Source organism: Carcharodon carcharias, chromosome 15 (assembly GCF_017639515.1).
Source record: "Carcharodon carcharias isolate sCarCar2 chromosome 15, sCarCar2.pri, whole genome shotgun sequence".
NCBI lineage: Eukaryota > Metazoa > Chordata > Chondrichthyes > Lamniformes > Lamnidae > Carcharodon > Carcharodon carcharias.
The window spans coordinates 327964-355410 of NC_054481.1; positions in this window are offsets into that span (position 1 = coordinate 327964).

Here is a 27447-nt window from a genome sequence, read left to right on the forward strand (position 1 = left end):
GTTTGAAATAAATTCCACACACTCACCAACTCTCTCTTGTAAATACTGTCCTGACACTCACCCACTCTCTGTTTCAAATTAAGTCCACGCACTCAATCACTCATTCTTTTAAATACAATCCACATACTCACCAACTCTGTTTTCAATAAAGTCCACACACTCACCCACTGTCTGTTTTAAATAAAGTCCACACACTCACCCACTCTCTGTTTTAAATAAAGTCCACACACTCACCCACTCTCTGTTTTAAATAAAGTCCACACACTCACCACTCTGTTTTAAATAAAGTCCACACACGCACCCACTCTCTGTTTTAAATAAAGTCCACACACTCACCCACTGTCTTTTAAAAAAATTCCACACACTCACCCACTCTCTCTTTTGAATAAAGTCCACACACTCACCCACTCTCACTTTTAAATAAAGTCCACACACTCACCCACTCTGTTTTAAATAAAGTGCACACACTCACCCACTCTCTGTTTTAAATAAAGTCCACACACTCACCCACTCTGTTTTAAATAAATTCCAAATGCTCACCCACTCTCTTTTTTAAATAAATTCCACACACTCACCCACTGTCTTTTAAATAAATTCCATACACTCACCCACTCTCTCTTTTAAATAAAGTCCACACACTCACCCATTCTCTCTTTTAAATAAAGTCCACACACTCACCCACTCTCTCTTCTAAATACTGTCCTGACACTCACCCACTCTCTGTTTCAAATAAAGTCCATGCACTCAATCACTCATTCTTTTAAATACAATCCACACACTCACCCACTCTCAGTTTTCAATAAAGACAACACACTCACCCTCTCTGTATTAAATGAAGTTCACACACTCACCCATTCTCTATTTTAAATAAAGACCACACACTCACCCACTCTCTCTTTTAAATACAGTCCACACACTCACCCACTGTTTTAAGTAAACGGCACATACTCACCCACGCTCAGTTTTAAATAAATTCCACAAACACAAATACAGTCCACACACTCACCGACTCTCTGTTCTAAATGAAGTTCACACAGTCACACACTCCCTGTTTCAAACAGAGCCCACACAATCACCCACTCTCTCTTTGAAATAAATTCCAAACACTCACCCACTCTCTCTTTGAAATAAATTACACACACTCACCCACTCGCTGTTTCAAATAAAGTCCACGCACTCAATCACTCATTCTTTTAAATACAATCCACACACTCACCCACTCCTTGTTTTAAATACAGTCCATACACTCACCCACTCTCTCTTTTAAATAAACTGCACACACTCACCCACTCTCTCTTCTAAATAAATTCCACACACTCACCCACGCTCTGTTTCAAATAAATTCCACAAACTCAACCACTCTGTGTTTGAAATGAAGTCCACACACTCACCCACTCTCTTTTTGAAATAAAGTCTACACACTCACCCACTCTCTGTTTTAAATACAGTCCACACACTCACCCACTCTCTGTTTTAGATAAATTCCACAAACTCACCCACTCTCTGTTTTAAATAAAGTGCACAGACTCACCCACGATCTCTTTTGAATAAAGTGCACACACTCACCCTCTCTCTCTTTTAAATAATGTCCACACACTCACCCACTCTCTCTTTTAAATAAAGTGCTCACACTCACCCACTAACTCTTTTAAATAAATTCCACTCACTCACCCATACTCTGTTTTAAATAAATTCCACACACTCACCCATTTTCTGTTTAAAAAAAAGTGCACAAGCTCACCCACTCTCTCTTTTCAATAAAGTGCACCCACTCACCCACTCTCTGTTTTAAATAAAGTCCACACTCTCACCCACTCTCTCTTTTAAATAAAGTGCTCACACTCACCCACTCTCTCTTTTAAATAAATTCCTCTCACTCACCCATGCTCTGTTTTAAATAAATTCCACACGCTCACCCATTCTCTGTTTAAAATAAAGTGCCCAAACTCACCCACTCTCTCTTTTCAATAATGTGCACACACTCACCCACTCTCTCTTTTAAATAAAGTCCACACACTCTCCCACTCTCTCTTTTGAATAAAATGCACACACTCTCCCACTCTCTCTTTTGAATAAAATGCACACACTCACCCACACTCTCTTTTGAATAAAGTGCAAACACTCACCCACTCTCTCTTTTAAACAAAGTCCACACACTCTCCCACTCTCTCTTTTGAATAAAATGCACACACTCTCCCACTCTCTCTTTTGAATAAAATGCACACACTCACCAACTCTCTCTTTTAAATAAAGTCCACACACTCTCCCACACTCTCTTTTGAAGAAAATGCACACACTCACCCACACTCTCTTTTAAATAAAGTCCACACACTCACCCACTCTCTGTTTTAAATATAGTCCACACACTCACCCACTCTCTGTTTTAAATAAAGTCCACACACTCACCCACTCTCTCTTCTAAATAAATTCCACACACTCACCCACTCTCTGTTTTAAATAAATTGCACACACTCACCCTCACTCTGTTTTAAATAAATTCCACACACTCACCCACTCTCTGTTTTAAATAAAGTCCACACACTCACCCACTCTCTGTTTTAAATAAAGTCCACACACTCACCCACTCTCTGTTTTAAATAAAGTCCACACTCACCCACTCTCTGTTTTAAATAAAGTCCACACACTCACCCACTCTCTGTTTTAAATAAAGTCCACACACACACCCACTCTGTTTTAAATAAAGTCCACACACTCACCCACCCTCTCTTCTAAATAAAGTCCACACACTCACCCTCACTCTCTTTTAAATAAAGTCCACACACTCACCCACTCTCTCTTCTAAATAAATTCCACGCACTCACCCTCACTCTGTTTTAAATAATTTCCACACACTCACCCACTCTCTGTTTTAAATATAGTCGACACACTCACCCACTCTCTGTTTTAAATAAAGTCCACACACTCACCCACTCTCTCTTCTAAATAAATTCCACACACTCACCCACTCTCTGTTTTAAATAAATTCCACACACTCACCCTCACTCTGTTTTAAATAAATTCCACACGCTCACCCACTCTCTTTTTTAAATAAATTGCACACACTCACCCACTCTCTCTTTTAAATAAATTCCACACCCTCACCCACTCTCTCTTGTAAATACTGTCCTGACACTCACCCACTCTCTGTTTTAAATAAAGTCCACACACTCACCCACTCTCTGTTTCAAATAAAGTCCACGCACTCAATCACTCATTCTTTTAAGTACAATCCACACACTCACCCACTCTCAGTTTTCAATAAAGTCCACACACTCACCCACTCTCAGTTTTCAATAAAGTCCACACACTCACCCACTCTCTGTTTTAAATAAAGTCCACACACTCACCCACTCTCTGTTTTAAATAAAGTCCACACACTCACCCACTCTCTGTTTTAAATAAAGTCCAACACACTCACCCACTCTGTTTAAAATAAAGTCCACACACTCACCCACTCTCTGTTTTAAATAAAGTCCACACACACACCCACTCTGTTTTAAATAAAGTCCACACACTCACCCACTCTCTCTTCTAAATAAATTCCACACACTCACCCTCACTCTGTTTTAAATAAATTCCACACACTCACCCACTCTGTTTTAAATATAGTCCACACACTCACCCACTCTCTGTTTTAAATAAAGTCCACACACTCACCCACTCTCTGTTTTAAATAAAGTCCACACACTCACCCACTCTCTCTTCTAAATAAAGTCCACACACTCACCCACTCTCTCTTCTAAATAAAGTCCACACACTCACCCACTCTCTCTTCTAAATAAATTCCACACGCTCACCCACTCTCTTTTTTAAATAAATTCCACACACTCACCCACTCTCTCTTCTAAATAAAGTCCACACACTCACCCACTCTCTCTTCTAAATAAAGTCCACACACTCACCCACTCTCTCTTCTAAATAAATTCCACACGCTCACCCACTCTCTTTTTTAAATAAATTCCACACACTCACCCACTCTCTCTTTTAAATAAATTCCACACACTCAACCACACTCTTTTTTAAATACAGTCCACACACTCACACACTCTCTGTTTTAAATACAATCCACACACTCACCCAATCTCTGTTTTAAATGAAGTCCACACACTCACCCACTCTCTTTTTGAAATAGACTCCACACACTCACCCACTCTCTTTTTGAAATAGACTCCACACACTCACCCACTCTCTTTTTGAAATAGACTCCACACACTCACCCACTCTCTGTTTGAAATAAATTCCACACACTCACCCACTCTCTCTTGTAAATACTGTCCTGACACTCACCCACTCTCTGTTTTAAATAAAGTCCACACACTCACCCACTCTCTGTTTCAAATAAAGTCCACGCACTCAATCACTCATTCTTTTAAGTACAATCCACACACTCACCCACTCTCAGTTTTCAATAAAGACCACACACTCACCCACTCTGTATTAAATGAAGTTCACACACTCACCCATTCTCTATTTTAAATAAAGACCACACACTCACCCACCCACTGTTTTAAGTAAACGGCACATACTCACCCACGATCTGTTTTAAATAAATTCCACAAACACACCCCATCTCTCTTTTAAATAAAGTCCACACACTCACCCGCTCTCTCTTTAAAATACAGTCCACACACTCACCCACTCTCTGTTCTAAATGAAGTTCACAAACTCACAAACGCCCTGTTTTAAATAGAGCCCACACACTCACCCACTCTCTCTTTGAAATAAAGTCCACACAATCACCCACTCTCTCTTGTAAATACTGTCCTGACACTCACCCACTCTCTGTTTGAAATAAAGTCCACGCACTCAATCACTCATTCTTTTAAATACAATCCACACGCTCACCCAGTCTCAGTTTTCAATAAAAACCACACACTCACACACTGCTTGTTTTAAATACAGTCCATACACTCACCCACTCTCTCTTTTAAATAAACTGCACACGCTCACCCACTCTCTCTTCTAAATAAATTCCACACACTCACCCACTCTCTGTTTCAAATAAATTCCACACACTCACCCACTCTCTGTTTCAAATAAAGTCTACACACTCACCCACTCTCTCTGTTAAATAAAGTCTACACACTCACCCACTCTCTGTTTTAGATAAATTCCACACACTCACCCACTCTCTGTTTTAAATAAAGTGCACAGACTCACCCACGATCTCTTTTGAATAAAGTGCACACACTCACCCTCTCTCTCTTTAAAATAAAGTCCATACACTCACCCACTCTCTCTTTTAAATAAAGTCCACACACTCACCCACTCTCTGTTTTAAACAAAGTCAACACAGTAAACCATTCTCTATTTGAAATAAAGTGCACACACTCACTCACTCTCTGTTTTAAATCCAGTCCACACAGGCACCCACTCTCTCTTTGAAATAAATTCCACACACTCACTCACTCACTCTTGTAAATACTGTCCTGACACTCACCCACTCTCTGTTTTATATAAATTCCACACACTCACCCACCCACTGTTTTAAGTAAACGGCACATACTCACCCACGCTCTGTTTTAAATAAATTCCACAAACACACCCCATCTCTCTTTTAAATAAAGACCACACACTCACCCACTCTCTCTTTAAAATACAGTCCACACACTCACCGACTCTCTGTTCTAAATGAAGTTCACACAGTCACACACTCCCTGTTTTAAATAGACCCCACACACTCACCCACTCTCTCTTTGAAATAAAGTCCACACAATCACCCACTCTCTCTTTGAAATAAAGTCCACACACTCACCCACTCTCTCTTTGAAATAAAGTCCACACACTCACCCACTCTCTCTTTGAAATAAAGTCCACACACTCATCCACTTTCTCTTCTAAATAAAGTCCACACACTCACCCACTCTCTCTTTTAAATAAAATGCAGACACTCACCCACTCTCTCTTTTAAATAAATTCCACACATTCACACACTCTCTGTTTTAATTAACGTCCACATACTCGCCCACTGTCTGTTTGAAATAAAGTCCACACACTCACCCTCTCTCTCTTTTAAACAAAGTCAACACAGTAAACCACTCTCTATTTGAAATAAAGTGCACACGCTCAGCCACTCTCTCTTTTAAATAAAGTCTACACAGTAAACCACTCTCTCTTTTAAATAAAGTCCACACAATCACCCATTCTCTGTTTTAAATAAATTTCACGCTCACCCACTCTCTGTTTTAAATAAATTTCACGCTCACCCACTCTCTGTTTTAAATAAATTCCACACTCAACCACTCTCTGTTTTAAATAAGTTCCACACACTCACCCACACTCTGTTTTAAATAAAGTCCACACATTCACCCACTCTCTGTTTTAAATAAAGTCCACACACTCACCCATTCTCTATTTGAAATAAAGTCTACACACTCACCCACTCTCTCTTTTAAATAAAGTCCACACACTCACCCACTCTCTGTTTTAGATAAATTCCACACACTCACCTACACTCTCTTTTAAATAAAGTCCACACAATCACCCATTCTCTGTTTTAAATAAATTTCACACTCACCCACTCTCTGTTTTAAATAAATTCCACACTCACCCACTCTCTGTTTTAAATAAATTCCACACTCACCCACTCTCTGTTTTAAATAAATTCCACACTCACCCACTCTCTGTTTTAAATAAATTCCACACTCACCCACTCTCTGTTTTAAATAAATTCCACACTCACCCACTCTCTGTTTTAAATAAATTCCACACTCACCCACTCTCTGTTTTAAATAAATTCCACACTCACCCACTCTCTGTTTTAAATAAATTCCACACTCACCCACTCTCTGTTTTAAATAAATTCCACACTCACCCACTCTCTGTTTTAAATAAATTCCACACTCACCCACTCTCTGTTTTAAATAAATTCCACACTCACCCACTCTCTGTTTTAAATAAATTCCACACTCACCCACTCTCTGTTTTAAATAAATTCCACACTCACCCACTCTCTGTTTTAAATAAATTCCACACTCACCCACTCTCTGTTTTAAATAAATTCCACACTCACCCACTCTCTGTTTTAAATAAATTCCACACTCACCCACTCTCTGTTTTAAATAAATTCCACACTCACCCACTCTCTGTTTTAAATAAATTCCACACTCACCCACTCTCTGTTTTAAATAAATTGCACACTCACCCACTCTCTGTTTTAAATAAATTCCACACGCTCACCCACTCTCTTTTTTAAATAAATTCCACACACTCATCCACTCTCTATTTTAAATAAATTCCAAACTCACCCACTCTCTGTTTTAAATAAATTCCACACGCTCACCCACTCTCTTTTTTAAATAAATTCCACACACTCATCCACTCTCTGTTTTAAATAAATTCCAAACTCACCCACTCTCTGTTTTAAATAAATTCCACACTCACCCACTCTCTGTTTTAAATAAATTCCACACTCACCCACTCTCTGTTTTAAATAAATTCCACACTCACCCACTCTCTGTTTTAAATTAATTCCACACTCACCCACTCTCTGTTTTAAATAAATTCCACACTCACCCACTCTCTGTTTTAAATAAATTCCACACTCACCCACTTTCTGTTTTAAATAAATTCCACACTCACCCACACTCTGTTTTAAATAAATTCCACACTCACCCACTCTGTTTTAAATAAATTCCACACTCACCCACTCTCTGTTTTAAATTAATTCCACACTCACCCACTCTCTGTTTTAAATAAATTGCACACTCACCCACTCTCTGCTTTAAATAAATTCCACACGCTCACCCACTCTCTTTTTTAAATAAATTCCACACACTCACCCACTCTCTGTTTTAAATAAATTCCACACTCACCCACTCTCTGTTTTAAATAAATTCCACACTCACCCACTCTCTGTTTTAAATAAATTCCACACTCACCCACTCTCTGTTTTAAATAAATTCCACACTCACCCACTCTCTGTTTTAAATTAATTCCACACTCACCCACTCTCTGTTTTAAATTAATTCCACACTCACCCACTCTCTGTTTTAAATTAATTCCAAACTCACCCACTCTCTGTTTTAAATAAATTCCACACTCACCCACTCTCTGTTTTAAATAAATTCCACACTCACCCACTTTCTGTTTTAAATAAATTCCACACTCACCCACTCTCTGTTTTAAATAAATTCCACACTCACCCACTCTCTGTTTTAAATAAGTTCCACACACTCACCCACTCTCTGTTTAAAATAAAGTCCACACATTTACCCACTCTCTGTTTTAAATACAGTCCACACACTCACCCACTCTCTCTTTTAAATAAAGTCCAGACACTCACCCACTCTCTCTTTTAAATAAATTCCACACACTCACCCACTCTCTCTTTTAAATAAACTGCAAACACTCACCCACTCTCTGTTTTAAATAAATTCCACACACTCACCTACACTCTCTTTTAAATAAATTCCACACACTCACCCACTCTCTCTTTTAAACAAAGTCAACACAGTAAACCACTCTCTATTTGAAATAAAGTGCACACGCTCAGCCACTCTCTCTTTTAAATAAAGTCTACACAGTAAACCACTCTCTCTTTTAAATAAAGTCCACACAATCACCCATTCTCTGTTTTAAATAAATTTCACGCTCACCCACTCTCTGTTTTAAATAAATTCCACGCTCACCCACTCTCTGTTTTAAATAAATTCCACACTCAACCACTCTCTGTTTTAAATAAATTCCACACTCAACCACTCTCTGTTTTAAATAAGTTCCACACACTCACCCACACTCTGTTTTAAATAAAGTCCACACATTCACTCACTCTCTGTTTTAAATAAAGTCCACACACTCACCCATTCTCTATTTGAAATAAAGTCTACACACTCACCCACTCTCTCTTTTAAATAAAGTCCACACACTCACCCACTCTCTGTTTTAGATAAATTCCACACACTCACCTACACTCTCTTTTAAATAAAGTCCACACAATCACCCATTCTCTGTTTTAAATAAATTTCACACTCACCCACTCTCTGTTTTAAATAAATTCCACACTCACCCACTCTCTGTTTTAAATAAATTCCACACTCACCCACTCTCTGTTTTAAATAAATTCCACACTCACCCACTCTCTGTTTTAAATAAATTCCACACTCACCCACTCTCTGTTTTAAATAAATTCCACACTCACCCACTCTCTGTTTTAAATAAATTCCACACTCACCCACTCTCTGTTTTAAATAAATTCCACACTCACCCACTCTCTGTTTTAAATAAATTCCACACTCACCCACTCTCTGTTTTAAATAAATTCCACACTCACCCACTCTGTTTTAAATAAATTCCACACTCACCCACTCTCTGTTTTAAATTAATTCCACACTCACCCACTCTCTGTTTTAAATAAATTGCACACTCACCCACTCTCTGTTTTAAATAAATTCCACACGCTCACCCACTCTCTTTTTTAAATAAATTCCACACTCACCCACTCTCTGTTTTAAATAAATTCCACACTCACCCACTCTCTGTTTTAAATAAATTCCACACTCACCCACTCTCTGTTTTAAAATAATTCCACACTCACCCACTCTCTGTTTTAAATTAATTCCAAACTCACCCACTCTCTGTTTTAAATAAATTCCACACTCACCCACTCTCTGTTTTAAATAAATTCCACACTCACCCACTTTCTGTTTTAAATAAATTCCACACTCACCCACTCTCTGTTTTAAATAAATTCCACACTCACCCACTCTCTGTTTTAAATAAGTTCCACACACTCACCCACTCTCTGTTTAAAATAAAGTCCACACATTTACCCACTCTCTGTTTTAAATACAGTCCACACACTCACCCACTCTCTCTTTTAAATAAAGTCCAGACACTCACCCACTCTCTCTTTTAAATAAATTCCACACACTCACCCACTCTCTCTTTTAAATAAACTGCAAACACTCACCCACTCTCTGTTTTAAATAAATTCCACACACTCACCTACACTCTCTTTTAAATAAATTCCACACACTCACCCACTCTCTCTTTTAAACAAAGTCAACACAGTAAACCACTCTCTATTTGAAATAAAGTGCACACGCTCAGCCACTCTCTCTTTTAAATAAAGTCTACACAGTAAACCACTCTCTCTTTTAAATAAAGTCCACACAATCAACCATTCTCTGTTTTAAATAAATTTCACGCTCACCCACTCTCTGTTTTAAATAAATTCCACGCTCACCCACTCTCTGTTTTAAATAAATTCCACACTCAACCACTCTCTGTTTTAAATAAATTCCACACTCAACCACTCTCTGTTTTAAATAAGTTCCACACACTCACCCACACTCTGTTTTAAATAAAGTCCACACATTCACTCACTCTCTGTTTTAAATAAAGTCCACACACTCACCCATTCTCTATTTGAAATAAAGTCTACACACTCACCCACTCTCTCTTTTAAATAAAGTCCACACACTCACCCACTCTCTGTTTTAAATAAATTCCACACTCACCCACTCTCTGTTTTAAATAAATTCCACACTCACCCACTCTCTGTTTTAAATAAATTCCACACTCACCCACTCTCTGTTTTAAATAAATTCCACACTCACCCACTCTCTGTTTTAAATAAATTCCACACTCACCCACTCTCTGTTTTAAATAAATTCCACACTCACCCACTCTCTGTTTTAAATAAATTCCACACTCACCCACTCTCTGTTTTAAATAAATTCCACACTCACCCACTCTGTTTTAAATAAATTCCACACTCACCCACTTTCTGTTTTAAATTAATTCCACACTCACCCACTCTCTGTTTTAAATAAATTGCACACTCACCCACTCTCTGTTTTAAATAAATTCCACACGCTCACCCACTCTCTTTTTTAAATAAATTCCACACTCACCCACTCTCTGTTTTAAATTAATTCCACACTCACCCACTCTCTGTTTTAAATAAATTGCACACTCACCCACTCTCTGTTTTAAATAAATTCCACACGCTCACCCACTCTCTTTTTTAAATAAATTCCACACTCACCCACTCTCTGTTTTAAATAAATTCCACACTCACCCACTCTCTGTTTTAAATAAATTCCACACTCACCCACTCTCTGTTTTAAATAAATTCCACACTCACCCACTCTCTGTTTTAAATAAATTCCACACTCACCCACTCTCTGTTTTAAATAAATTGCACACTCACCCACTCTCTGTTTTAAATAAATTCCACACTCACCCACTCTGTTTTAAATCAATTCCACACTCACCCACTCTCTGTTTTAAATAAATTCCACACGCTCACCCACTCTCTTTTTTAAATAAATTCCACACTCACCCACTCTCTGTTTTAAATTAATTCCACACTCACCCACTCTCTGTTTTAAATAAATTGCACACTCACCCACTCTCTGTTTTAAATAAATTCCACACGCTCACCCACTCTCTTTTTTAAATAAATTCCACACTCACCCACTCTCTGTTTTAAATAAATTCCACACTCACCCACTCTCTGTTTTAAATAAATTCCACACTCACCCACTCTCTGTTTTAAATAAATTCCACACTCACCCACTCTCTGTTTTAAATAAATTGCACACTCACCCACTCTCTGTTTTAAATAAATTCCACACTCACCCACTCTGTTTTAAATAAATTCCACACTCACCCACTCTCTGTTTTAAATTAATTCCACACTCACCCACTCTCTGTTTTAAATAAATTGCACACTCACCCACTCTCTGTTTTAAATAAATTCCACACTCACCCACTCTCTGTTTTAAATAAATTCCACACTCACCCACTCTCTGTTTTAAATAAATTCCACACTCACCCACTCTCTGTTTTAAATAAATTCCACACTCACCCACTCTCTGTTTTAAATAAATTCCACACTCACCCACTCTCTGTTTTAAATAAATTGCACACTCACCCACTCTCTGTTTTAAATAAATTGCACACTCACCCACTCTCTGTTTTAAATAAATTCCACACGCTCACCCACTCTCTTTTTTAAATAAATTCCACACACTCATCCACTCTCTGTTTTAAATAAATTCCAAACTCACCCACTCTCTGTTTTAAATAAATTCCACACGCTCACCCACTCTCTTTTTTAAATAAAATCCACACACTCATCCACTCTCTGTTTTAAATAAATTCCAAACTCACCCACTCTCTGTTTTAAATAAATTCCACACTCACCCACTCTCTGTTTTAAATAAATTCCACACTCACCCACTCTCTGTTTTAAATAAATTCCACACTCACCCACTCTCTGTTTTAAATTAATTCCACACTCACCCACTCTCTGTTTTAAATAAATTCCACACTCACCCACTCTCTGTTTTAAATAAATTCCACACTCACCCACTTTCTGTTTTAAATAAATTCCACACTCACCCACACTCTGTTTTAAATAAATTCCACACTCACCCACTCTGTTTTAAATAAATTCCACACTCACCCACTCTCTGTTTTAAATTAATTCCACACTCACCCACTCTCTGTTTTAAATAAATTCCACACTCACCCACTCTCTGTTTTAAATAAATTCCACACTCACCCACTCTCTGTTTTAAATAAATTCCACACTCACCCACTCTCTGTTTTAAATAAATTGCACACTCACCCACTCTCTGCTTTAAATAAATTCCACACGCTCACCCACTCTCTTTTTTAAATAAATTCCACACACTCACCCACTCTCTGTTTTAAATAAATTCCACACTCACCCACTCTCTGTTTTAAATAAATTCCACACTCACCCACTCTCTGTTTTAAATAAATTCCACACTCACCCACTCTCTGTTTTAAATAAATTCCACACTCACCCACTCTCTGTTTTAAATAAATTCCACACTCACCCACTCTCTGTTTTAAATTAATTCCACACTCACCCACTCTCTGTTTTAAATTAATTCCAAACTCACCCACTCTCTGTTTTAAATAAATTCCACACTCACCCACTCTCTGTTTTAAATAAATTCCACACTCACCCACTTTCTGTTTTAAATAAATTCCACACTCACCCACTCTCTGTTTTAAATAAATTCCACACTCACCCACTCTCTGTTTTAAATAAGTTCCACACACTCACCCACTCTCTGTTTAAAATAAAGTCCACACATTTACCCACTCTCTGTTTTAAATACAGTCCACACACTCACCCACTCTCTCTTTTAAATAAAGTCCAGACACTCACCCACTCTCTCTTTTAAATAAATTCCACACACTCACCCACTCTCTCTTTTAAATAAACTGCAAACACTCACCCACTCTCTGTTTTAAATAAATTCCACACACTCACCTACACTCTCTTTTAAATAAATTCCACACACTCACCCACTCTCTCTTTTAAACAAAGTCAACACAGTAAACCACTCTCTATTTGAAATAAAGTGCACACGCTCAGCCACTCTCTCTTTTAAATAAAGTCTACACAGTAAACCACTCTCTCTTTTAAATAAAGTCCACACAATCACCCATTCTCTGTTTTAAATAAATTTCACGCTCACCCACTCTCTGTTTTAAATAAATTCCACGCTCACCCACTCTCTGTTTTAAATAAATTCCACACTCAACCACTCTCTGTTTTAAATAAATTCCACACTCAACCACTCTCTGTTTTAAATAAGTTCCACACACTCACCCACACTCTGTTTTAAATAAAGTCCACACATTCACTCACTCTCTGTTTTAAATAAAGTCCACACACTCACCCATTCTCTATTTGAAATAAAGTCTACACACTCACCCACTCTCTCTTTTAAATAAAGTCCACACACTCACCCACTCTCTGTTTTAGATAAATTCCACACACTCACCTACACTCTCTTTTAAATAAAGTCCACACAATCACCCATTCTCTGTTTTAAATAAATTTCACACTCACCCACTCTCTGTTTTAAATAAATTCCACACTCACCCACTCTCTGTTTTAAATAAATTCCACACTCACCCACTCTCTGTTTTAAATAAATTCCACACTCACCCACTCTCTGTTTTAAATAAATTCCACACTCACCCACTCTCTGTTTTAAATAAATTCCACACTCACCCACTCTCTGTTTTAAATAAATTCCACACTCACCCACTCTCTGTTTTAAATAAATTCCACACTCACCCACTCTCTGTTTTAAATAAATTCCACACTCACCCACTCTCTGTTTTAAATAAATTCCACACTCACCCACTCTGTTTTAAATAAATTCCACACTCACCCACTCTCTGTTTTAAATTAATTCCACACTCACCCACTCTCTGTTTTAAATAAATTGCACACTCACCCACTCTCTGTTTTAAATAAATTCCACACGCTCACCCACTCTCTTTTTTAAATAAATTCCACACTCACCCACTCTCTGTTTTAAATAAATTCCACACTCACCCACTCTCTGTTTTAAATAAATTCCACACTCACCCACTCTCTGTTTTAAATAAATTCCACACTCACCCACTCTCTGTTTTAAATTAATTCCACACTCACCCACTCTCTGTTTTAAATTAATTCCAAACTCACCCACTCTCTGTTTTAAATAAATTCCACACTCACCCACTCTCTGTTTTAAATAAATTCCACACTCACCCACTTTCTGTTTTAAATAAATTCCACACTCACCCACTCTCTGTTTTAAATAAATTCCACACTCACCCACTCTCTGTTTTAAATAAGTTCCACACACTCACCCACTCTCTGTTTAAAATAAAGTCCACACATTTACCCACTCTCTGTTTTAAATACAGTCCACACACTCACCCACTCTCTCTTTTAAATAAAGTCCAGACACTCACCCACTCTCTCTTTTAAATAAATTCCACACACTCACCCACTCTCTCTTTTAAATAAACTGCAAACACTCACCCACTCTCTGTTTTAAATAAATTCCACACACTCACCTACACTCTCTTTTAAATAAATTCCACACACTCACCCACTCTCTCTTTTAAACAAAGTCAACACAGTAAACCACTCTCTATTTGAAATAAAGTGCACACGCTCAGCCACTCTCTCTTTTAAATAAAGTCTACACAGTAAACCACTCTCTCTTTTAAATAAAGTCCACACAATCAACCATTCTCTGTTTTAAATAAATTTCACGCTCACCCACTCTCTGTTTTAAATAAATTCCACGCTCACCCACTCTCTGTTTTAAATAAATTCCACACTCAACCACTCTCTGTTTTAAATAAATTCCACACTCAACCACTCTCTGTTTTAAATAAGTTCCACACACTCACCCACACTCTGTTTTAAATAAAGTCCACACATTCACTCACTCTCTGTTTTAAATAAAGTCCACACACTCACCCATTCTCTATTTGAAATAAAGTCTACACACTCACCCACTCTCTCTTTTAAATAAAGTCCACACACTCACCCACTCTCTGTTTTAGATAAATTCCACACACTCACCTACACTCTCTTTTAAATAAAGTCCACACAATCACCCATTCTCTGTTTTAAATAAATTTCACACTCACCCACTCTCTGTTTTAAATAAATTCCACACTCACCCACTCTCTGTTTTAAATAAATTCCACACTCACCCACTCTCTGTTTTAAATAAATTCCACACTCACCCACTCTCTGTTTTAAATAAATTCCACACTCACCCACTCTCTGTTTTAAATAAATTCCACACTCACCCACTCTCTGTTTTAAATAAATTCCACACTCACCCACTCTCTGTTTTAAATAAATTCCACACTCACCCACTCTCTGTTTTAAATAAATTCCACACTCACCCACTCTCTGTTTTAAATAAATTCCACACTCACCCACTCTCTGTTTTAAATAAATTCCACACTCACCCACTCTCTGTTTTAAATTAATTCCACACTCACCCACTCTCTGTTTTAAATTAATTCCAAACTCACCCACTCTCTGTTTTAAATAAATTCCACACTCACCCACTCTCTGTTTTAAATAAATTCCACACTCACCCACTTTCTGTTTTAAATAAATTCCACACTCACCCACTCTCTGTTTTAAATAAATTCCACACTCACCCACTCTCTGTTTTAAATAAGTTCCACACACTCACCCACTCTCTGTTTAAAATAAAGTCCACACATTTACCCACTCTCTGTTTTAAATACAGTCCACACACTCACCCACTCTCTCTTTTAAATAAAGTCCACACTCACCCACTCTCTGTTTTAAATTAATTCCACACTCACCCACTCTCTGTTTTAAATTAATTCCAAACTCACCCACTCTCTGTTTTAAATAAATTCCACACTCACCCACTCTCTGTTTTAAATAAATTCCACACTCACCCACTTTCTGTTTTAAATAAATTCCACACTCACCCACTCTCTGTTTTAAATAAATTCCACACTCACCCACTCTCTGTTTTAAATAAGTTCCACACACTCACCCACTCTCTGTTTAAAATAAAGTCCACACATTTACCCACTCTCTGTTTTAAATACAGTCCACACACTCACCCACTCTCTCTTTTAAATAAAGTCCAGACACTCACCCACTCTCTCTTTTAAATAAATTCCACACACTCACCCACTCTCTCTTTTAAATAAACTGCAAACACTCACCCACTCTCTGTTTTAAATAAATTCCACACACTCATCTACACTCTCTTTTAAATAAATTCCACACACTCACCCACTCTCTCTTTTAAACAAAGTCAACACAGTAAACCACTCTCTATTTGAAATAAAGTGCACACGCTCAGCCACTCTCTCTTTTAAATAAAGTCTACACAGTAAACCACTCTCTCTTTTAAATAAAGTCCACACAATCACCCATTCTCTGTTTTAAATAAATTTCACGCTCACCCACTCTCTGTTTTAAATAAATTCCACGCTCACCCACTCTCTGTTTTAAATAAATTCCACACTCAACCACTCTCTGTTTTAAATAAATTCCACACTCAACCACTCTCTGTTTTAAATAAGTTCCACACACTCACCCACACTCTGTTTTAAATAAAGTCCACACATTCACTCACTCTCTGTTTTAAATAAAGTCCACACACTCACCCATTCTCTATTTGAAATAAAGTCTACACACTCACCCACTCTCTCTTTTAAATAAAGTCCACACACTCACCCACTCTCTGTTTTAGATAAATTCCACACACTCACCTACACTCTCTTTTAAATAAAGTCCACACAATCACCCATTCTCTGTTTTAAATAAATTTCACACTCACCCACTCTCTGTTTTAAATAAATTCCACACTCACCCACTCTCTGTTTTAAATAAATTCCACACTCACCCACTCTCTGTTTTAAATAAATTCCACACTCACCCACTCTCTGTTTTAAATAAATTCCACACTCACCCACTCTCTGTTTTAAATAAATTCCACACTCACCCACTCTCTGTTTTAAATAAATTCCACACTCACCCACTCTCTGTTTTAAATAAATTCCACACTCACCCACTCTCTGTTTTAAATAAATTCCACACTCACCCACTCTCTGTTTTAAATAAATTCCACACTCACCCACTCTGTTTTAAATAAATTCCACACTCACCCACTCTCTGTTTTAAATTAATTCCACACTCACCCACTCTCTGTTTTAAATAAATTGCACACTCACCCACTCTCTGTTTTAAATAAATTCCACACGCTCACCCACTCTCTTTTTTAAATAAATTCCACACTCACCCACTCTCTGTTTTAAATAAATTCCACACTCACCCACTCTCTGTTTTAAATAAATTCCACACTCACCCACTCTGTTTTAAATAAATTCCACACTCACCCACTCTGTTTTAAATAAATTCCACACTCACCCACTCTCTGTTTTAAATTAATTCCACACTCACCCACTCTCTGTTTTAAATAAATTCCACACTCACCCACTCTCTGTTTTAAATAAATTCCACACTCACCCACTTTCTGTTTTAAATAAATTCCACACTCACCCACACTCTGTTTTAAATAAATTCCACACTCACCCACTCTGTTTTAAATAAATTCCACACTCACCCACTCTCTGTTTTAAATTAATTCCACACTCACCCACTCTCTGTTTTAAATAAATTGCACACTCACCCACTCTCTGCTTTAAATAAATTCCACACGCTCACCCACTCTCTTTTTTAAATAAATTCCACACACTCAACAACTCTCTGTTTTAAATAAATTCCAAACTCACCCACTCTCTGTTTTAAATAAATTCCACACTCACCCACTCTCTGTTTTAAATAAATTCCACACTCACCCACTTTCTGTTTTAAATAAATTCCACACTCACCCACTCTCTGTTTTAAATAAATTCCACACTCACCCACTCTCTGTTTTAAATAAGTTCCACACACTCACCCACTCTCTGTTTAAAATAAAGTCCACACATTTACCCACTCTCTGTTTTAAATACAGTCCACACACTCACCCACTCTCTCTTTTAAATAAAGTCCAGACACTCACCCACTCTCTCTTTTAAATAAATTCCACACACTCACCCACTCTCTCTTTTAAATAAACTGCAAACACTCACCCACTCTCTGTTTTAAATAAATTCCACACACTCACCTACACTCTCTTTTAAATAAATTCCACACACTCACCCACTCTCTCTTTTAAATAAATTCCACACAATCACACACTCTCTCTTTTAAATAAACTGCACACACTCACCCACTCTCTCTTTTAAATAAACTGCACACACTCACCCACTCTCTCTTTTAAATAAACTGCACACACTCACCCACTCTCTGTTTTAAATAAATTCCACACACTCACTTACACTCTCTTTTAAATAAAGTCTACACAGTAAACCACTCTCTCTTTCAAATAAAGTCCACACAATCACCCATTCTCTGTTTTAAATAAATTTCACGCTCACCCACTCTCATGTTTTAAATAAATTCCAGAGTCAACCACTCTCTGTTTTAAATAAAGTCCACACACTCACCCAATCTCTATTTGAAATAAAGTCCACACACTCACCCACTCTCTCTTTTAAATAAAGTCTACACAGTAAACCATTCCCTCTTTTAAATAAAGTGCACACACTCACCCACTCTCTGTTTTAGATAAATTCCATACACTCACCCACTCTCTGTTTTAAATAAAGTGCACAAACTCACCCACAATCTCTTTTGAATAAAGTGCACACACTCACCCTCCCTCTCTTTTAAATAAAGTCCATAGACTCATCCACTCTCTCTTTTAAATAAAGTCCACACACTCACCCACTCTCTGTTTTAAATATAGTCCACACACTCACCCACTCTCTGTTTTAAATATAGTCCACACACTCACCCACTCTCTGTTTTAAATATAGTCCACACACTCACCCACTCTCTGTTTTAAATAAAGTCCACACACTCACCCACTCTCTGTTTTAAATAAAGTCCACACACTCACCCACTCTCTGTTTTAAATAAATTCCACACACTCACCCTCACTCTGTTTTAAATAAATTCCACACACTCACCCACTCTCTGTTTTAAATAAAGTCCACACACTCACACACTCTCTGTTTTAAATAAAGTCCACACACTCACCCACTCTGTTTTAAATAAAGTCCACACACTCACCCACTCTCTGCTTTAAATAAAGTCCACACACTCACCCACTCTCTGTATTAAATACATTCCACACACTCACCCACTCTCTGTATTAAATACATTCCACACACTCACCCACTCTGTATTAAATACAGTCCACACCCTCACCCACTCTCTCTTCTAAATAAATTCAACACACTCACACTCACTCTCTTTTAAATAAATTCCTCACACTCACCCACTCTCTGTTTTAAATATAGTCCACACACTCACCCACTCTCTGTTTTAAATAAAGTCCACACACTCACCCACTCTCTCTTTTAAATAAAGTCTACACAGTAAACCATTCTCTCTTTTAAATAAAGTGCACACACTCACCCACTCTCTGTTTTAGATAAATTACATACACTCACCCACTCTCTGTTTTAAATAAAGTGCACAAACTCACCCACAATCTCTTTGAATAAAGTGCACACACTCACCCTCTCTCTCTTTTAAATAAAGTCCATTGACTCACCCACTCTCTCTTTTAAATAAAGTCCACACACTCACCCACTCTCTGTTTCAAATAAAGTCCATGCACTCAATCACTCATTCTTTTAAGTACAATCCACACACTCACCCACTCTCAGTTTTCAATAAAGACCACACACTCACCCACTCTGTATTAAATGAAGTTCACACACTCACCCATTCTCTATTTTAAATAAAGACCACACACTCACCCACCCACTGTTTTAAGTAAACGGCACATACTCACCCACGATCTGTTTTAAATAAATTCCACAAACACACCCCATCTCTCTGTTTTAAATAAATTCCACACACTCACCCTCACTCTGTTTTAAATAAATTCCACACACTCACCCACTCTGTTTTAAATAAAGTCCACACACTCACCCACTCTCTGTTTTAAATAAAGTCCACACTCACCCACTCTCTGTTTTAAATAAATTCCACACTCACCCACTCTCTGTTTTAAATAAATTCCACACTCACCCACTCTCTGTTTTAAATTAATTCCACACTCACCCACTCTCTGTTTTAAATTAATTCCACACTCACCCACTCTCTGTTTTAAATTAATTCCAAACTCACCCACTCTCTGTTTTAAATAAATTCCACACTCACCCACTCTCTGTTTTAAATAAATTCCACACTCACCCACTTTCTGTTTTAAATAAATTCCACACTCACCCACTCTCTGTTTTAAATAAATTCCACACTCACCCACTCTCTGTTTTAAATAAAGTCCACACACTCACCCACTCTCTGTTTTAAATAAAGTCCACACATTTACCCACTCTCTGTTTTAAATACAGTCCACACACTCACCCACTCTCTCTTTTAAATAAAGTCCAGACACTCACCCACTCTCTCTTTTAAATAAATTCCACACACTCACCCACTCTCTCTTTTAAATAAACTGCAAACACTCACCCACTCTCTGTTTTAAATAAATTCCACACACTCACCTACACTCTCTTTTAAATAAATTCCACACACTCACCCACTCTCTCTTTTAAACAAAGTCAACACAGTAAACCACTCTCTATTTGAAATAAAGTGCACACGCTCAGCCACTCTCTCTTTTAAATAAAGTCTACACAGTAAACCACTCTCTCTTTTAAATAAAGTCCACACAATCACCCATTCTCTGTTTTAAATAAATTTCACGCTCACCCACTCTCTGTTTTAAATAAATTTCACGCTCACCCACTCTCTGTTTTAAATAAATTCCACACTCAACCACTCTCTGTTTTAAATAAATTCCACACTCAACCACTCTCTGTTTTAAATAAGTTCCACACACTCACCCACACTCTGTTTTAAATAAAGTCCACACATTCACTCACTCTCTGTTTTAAATAAAGTCCACACACTCACCCATTCTCTATTTGAAATAAAGTCTACACACTCACCCACTCTCTCTTTTAAATAAAGTCCACACACTCACCCACTCTCTGTTTTAGATAAATTCCACACACTCACCTACACTCTCTTTTAAATAAAGTCCACACAATCACCCATTCTCTGTTTTAAATAAATTTCACACTCACCCACTCTCTGTTTTAAATAAATTCCACACTCACCCACTCTCTGTTTTAAATAAATTCCACACTCACCCACTCTCTGTTTTAAATAAATTCCACACTCACCCACTCTCTGTTTTAAATAAATTCCACACTCACCCACTCTCTGTTTTAAATAAATTCCACACTCACCCACTCTCTGTTTTAAATAAATTCCACACTCACCCACTCTCTGTTTTAAATAAATTCCACACTCACCCACTCTCTGTTTTAAATAAATTCCACACTCACCCACTCTCTGTTTTAAATAAATTCCACACTCACCCACTCTCTGTTTTAAATAAATTCCACACTCACCCACTCTGTTTTAAATAAATTCCACACTCACCCACTCTCTGTTTTAAATTAATTCCACACTCACCCACTCTCTGTTTTAAATAAATTGCACACTCACCCACTCTCTGTTTTAAATAAATTCCACACGCTCACCCACTCTCTTTTTTAAATAAATTCCACACACTCATCCACTCTCTGTTTTAAATAAATTCCACACTCACCCACTCTCTGTTTTAAATAAATTCCACACTCACCCACTCTCTGTTTTAAATAAATTCCACACTCACCCACTCTGTTTTAAATAAATTCCACACTCACCCACTCTCTGTTTTAAATTAATTCCACACTCACCCACTCTCTGTTTTAAATAAATTCCACACTCACCCACTCTCTGTTTTAAATAAATTCCACACTCACCCACTTTCTGTTTTAAATAAATTCCACACTCACCCACACTCTGTTTTAAATAAATTCCACACTCACCCACTCTGTTTTAAATAAATTCCACACTCACCCACTCTCTGTTTTAAATTAATTCCACACTCACCCACTCTCTGTTTTAAATAAATTGCACACTCACCCACTCTCTGCTTTAAATAAATTCCACACGCTCACCCACTCTCTTTTTTAAATAAATTCCACACACTCAACAACTCTCTGTTTTAAATAAATTCCAAACTCACCCACTCTCTGTTTTAAATAAATTCCACACTCACCCACTCTCTGTTTTAAATAAATTCCACACTCACCCACTTTCTGTTTTAAATAAATTCCACACTCACCCACTCTCTGTTTTAAATAAATTCCACACTCACCCACTCTCTGTTTTAAATAAGTTCCACACACTCACCCACTCTCTGTTTAAAATAAAGTCCACACATTTACCCACTCTCTGTTTTAAATACAGTCCACACACTCACCCACTCTCTCTTTTAAATAAAGTCCAGACACTCACCCACTCTCTCTTTTAAATAAATTCCACACACTCACCCACTCTCTCTTTTAAATAAACTGCAAACACTCACCCACTCTCTGTTTTAAATAAATTCCACACACTCACCTACACTCTCTTTTAAATAAATTCCACACACTCACCCACTCTCTCTTTTAAATAAATTCCACACAATCACACACTCTCTCTTTTAAATAAACTGCACACACTCACCCACTCTCTCTTTTAAATAAACTGCACACACTCACCCACTCTCTCTTTTAAATAAACTGCACACACTCACCCACTCTCTGTTTTAAATAAATTCCACACACTCACTTACACTCTCTTTTAAATAAAGTCTACACAGTAAACCACTCTCTCTTTCAAATAAAGTCCACACAATCACCCATTCTCTGTTTTAAATAAATTTCACGCTCACCCACTCTCATGTTTTAAATAAATTCCAGAGTCAACCACTCTCTGTTTTAAATAAAGTCCACACACTCACCCAATCTCTATTTGAAATAAAGTCCACACACTCACCCACTCTCTCTTTTAAATAAAGTCTACACAGTAAACCATTCCCTCTTTTAAATAAAGTGCACACACTCAACCACTCTCTGTTTTAGATAAATTCCATACACTCACCCACTCTCTGTTTTAAATAAAGTGCACAAACTCACCCACAATCTCTTTTGAATAAAGTGCACACACTCACCCTCTCTCTCTTTTAAATAAAGTCCATAGACTCATCCACTCTCTCTTTTAAATAAAGTCCACACACTCACCCACTCTCTGTTTTAAATATAGTCCACACACTCACCCTCTCTCTGTTTTAAATATAGTCCACACACTCACCCACTCTCTGTTTTAAATATAGTCCACACACTCACCCACTCTCTGTTTTAAATAAAGTCCACACACTCACCCACTCTCTGTTTTAAATAAAGTCCACACACTCACCCACTCTCTGTTTTAAATAAATTCCACACACTCACCCTCACTCTGTTTTAAATAAATTCCACACACTCACCCACTCTCTGTTTTAAATAAAGTCCACACACTCACACACTCTCTGTTTTAAATAAAGTCCACACACTCACCCACTCTGTTTTAAATAAAGTCCACACACTCACCCACTCTCTGCTTTAAATAAAGTCCACACACTCACCCACTCGCTGTTTTAAATAAAGTCCACACACTCACCCACTCTCTCTTCTAAATAAATTCAACACACTCACCCTCACTCTCTTTTAAATAAATTCCTCACACTCACCCACTCTCTGTTTTAAATATAGTCCACACACTCACCCACTCTCTGTTTTAAATAAAGTCCACACACTCACCCACTCTCTCTTTTAAATAAAGTCTACACAGTAAACCATTCTCTCTTTTAAATAAAGTGCACACACTCACCCACTCTCTGTTTTAGATAAATTACATACACTCACCCACTCTCTGTTTTAAATAAAGTGCACAAACTCACCCACAATCTCTTTGAATAAAGTGCACACACTCACCCTCTCTCTCTTTTAAATAAAGTCCATTGACTCACCCACTCTCTCTTTTAAATAAAGTCCACACACTCACCCACTCTCTGTTTCAAATAAAGTCCATGCACTCAATCACTCATTCTTTTAAGTACAATCCACACACTCACCCACTCTCAGTTTTCAATAAAGACCACACACTCACCCACTCTGTATTAAATGAAGTTCACACACTCACCCATTCTCTATTTTAAATAAAGACCACACACTCACCCACCCACTGTTTTAAGTAAACGGCACATACTCACCCACGATCTGTTTTAAATAAATTCCACAAACACACCCCATCTCTCTTTTAAATAAAGTCCACACACTCACCCGCTCTCTCTTTAAAATACAGTCCACACACTCACCCACTCTCTGTTCTAAATGAAGTTCACAAACTCACAAACGCCCTGTTTTAAATAGAGCCCACACACTCACCCACTCTCTCTTTGAAATAAAGTCCACACAATCACCCACTCTCTCTTGTAAATACTGTCCTGACACTCACCCACTCTCTGTTTGAAATAAAGTCCACGCACTCAATCACTCATTCTTTTAAATACAATCCACACGCTCACCCAGTCTCAGTTTTCAATAAAAACCACACACTCACACACTGCTTGTTTTAAATACAGTCCATACACTCACCCACTCTCTCTTTTAAATAAACTGCACACACTCACCCACTCTCTCTTCTAAATAAATTCCACACACTCACCCACTCTCTGTTTCAAATAAATTCCACACACTCACCCACTCTCTGTTTCAAATAAAGTCTACACACTCACCCACTCTCTGTTTCAAATAAAGTCTACACACTCACCCACTCTCTCTGTTAAATAAAGTCTACACACTCACCCACTCTCTGTTTTAGATAAATTCCACACACTCACCCACTCTCTGTTTTAAATAAAGTGCACAGACTCACCCACGATCTCTTTTGAATAAAGTGCACACACTCACCCACTCTCTCTTTTAAATAAAGTCCACACACTCACCCACTCTCTGTTTTAAACAAAGTCAACACAGTAAACCACTCTCTATTTGAAATAAAGTGCACACACTCACTCACTCTCTGTTTTAAATCCAGTCCACACAGGCACCCACTCTCTCTTTTAAATAAAGTCCACACACTCACCCACTCCTTGTTTTAAATACAGTCCACACACTCACCCACTCTCTCTTGTAAATACTGTCCTGACACTCACCCACTCTCTGTTTTATATAAATTCCACACACTCACCCACCCACTGTTTTAAGTAAACGGCACATACTCACCCACGCTCTGTTTTAAATAAATTCCACAAACACACCCCATCTCTCTTTTAAATAAAGTCCACACACTCACCCACTCTCTCTTTAAAATACAGTCCACACACTCACCGACTCTCTGTTCTAAATGAAGTTCACACAGTCACACACTCCCTGTTTTAAATAGACCCCACACACTCACCCACTCTCTCTTTGAAATAAAGTCCACACAATCACCCACTCTCTCTTTGAAATAAAGTCCACACACTCACCCACTCTCTCTTTGAAATAAAGTCCACACACTCACCCACTCTCTCTTTGAAATAAAGTCCACACACTCATCCACTTTCTCTTCTAAATAAAGTCCACACACTCACCCACTCTCTCTTTTAAATAAAATGCAGACACTCACCCACTCTCTCTTTTAAATAAATTCCACACATTCACACACTCTCTGTTTTAATTAACGTCCACATACTCGCCCACTGTCTGTTTGAAATAAAGTCCACACACTCACCCTCTCTCTCTTTTAAACAAAGTCAACACAGTAAACCACTCTCTATTTGAAATAAAGTGCACACGCTCAGCCACGCTCTCTTTTAAATAAAGTCTACACAGTAAACCACTCTCTCTTTTAAATAAAGTCCACACAATCACCCATTCTCTGTTTTAAATAAATTTCACGCTCACCCACTCTCTGTTTTAAATAAATTTCACGCTCACCCACTCTCTGTTTTAAATAAATTCCACACTCAACCACTCTCTGTTTTAAATAAGTTCCACACACTCACCCACACTCTGTTTTAAATCCAGTCCACACAGGCACCCACTCTCTCTTCTAAATAAAGTCCACACACTCACCCATTCTCTATTTGAAATAAAGTCTACGCACTCACCCACTCTCTCTTTTAAATAAAGTCCACACACTCACCCACTCTCTGTTTTAGATAAATTCCACACACTCACCTACACTCTCTTTTAAATAAAGTCCACACAATCACCCATTCTCTGTTTTAAATAAATTTCACACTCACCCACTCTCTGTTTTAAATAAATTCCACACTCACCCACTCTCTGTTTTAAATAAATTCCACACTCACCCACTCTCTGTTTTAAATAAATTCCACACTCACCCACTCTCTGTTTTAAATAAATTCCACACTCACCCACTCTCTGTTTTAAATAAATTCCACACTCACCCACTCTCTGTTTTAAATAAATTCCACACTCACCCACTCTCTGTTTTAAATAAATTCCACACTCACCCACTCTCTGTTTTAAATAAATTCCAAACTCACCCACTCTCTGTTTTAAATAAATTCCACACTCACCCACTCTCTCTTTTAAATAAATTCCACACTCACCCACTCTGTTTTAAATAAATTCCACACTCACCCACTCTCTGTTTTAAATTAATTCCACACTCACCCACTCTCTGTTTTAAATAAATTGCACACTCACCCACTCTGTGCTTTAAATAAATTCCACACGCTCACCCACTTTCTGTTTTAAATAAATTCCACACACTCATCCACTCTCTGTTTTAAATAAATTCCAAACTCACCCACTCTCTGTTTTAAATAAATTCCAAACTCACCCACTCTCTGTTTTAAATAAATTCCAAACTCACCCACTCTCTGTTTTAAATAAATTCCAAACTCACCCACTCTCTGTTTTAAATAAATTCCACACTCACCCACTCTTTGTTTTAAATAAATTCCACACTCACCCACTCTCTGTTTTAAATAAATTCCACACTCACCCACTCTCTGTTTTAAATTAATTCCACACTCACCCACTCTCTGTTTTAAATAAATTCCACACTCACCCACTCTCTGTTTTAAATAAATTCCACACTCACCCACTTTCTGTTTTAAATAAATTCCACACTCACCCACTCTCTGTTTTAAATAAATTCCA